Here is a 428-nt window from a genome sequence, read left to right on the forward strand (position 1 = left end):
TGTGTGTCAATGGAGTGTGCAAAAGGCAGTAGTGATAGAAAAGTTTTTGTTTGTCTGTACCCCATGAGATGATGCTTAATCAAATGAATAGTTATATTTCTGTAGCACCCTGGAAAAATTCCATCTAATACCTATCGAGCTATCTGGTACTTAAAGATAAACAGCAAGTTATTCTCTTATTTGAAAGTGAGCACCTCGAGCCCCTGTTCAGTACCTTGCTCTCTGACATGTAACACAATATCTGCCACAGAACAGGTGTGCAATAAATACTTGTTGGATGAGCAGCTACTTGGAGGTAGCATTGCTTAGTCTTTAATATCTTAGGTTCTGGATTTAGATAAACCTGGGTTCATATCCTAGTTCTACTACTTGCTAGCTCTGTGATTTTAGACAATTTTTAAAAGTTCCTCTGTGCCTAAGAGTCCTGT

Source organism: Galeopterus variegatus, unplaced genomic scaffold (genome assembly GCF_000696425.1).
Source record: "Galeopterus variegatus unplaced genomic scaffold, G_variegatus-3.0.2 Scaffold7018, whole genome shotgun sequence".
Classification (NCBI taxonomy): domain Eukaryota; kingdom Metazoa; phylum Chordata; class Mammalia; order Dermoptera; family Cynocephalidae; genus Galeopterus; species Galeopterus variegatus.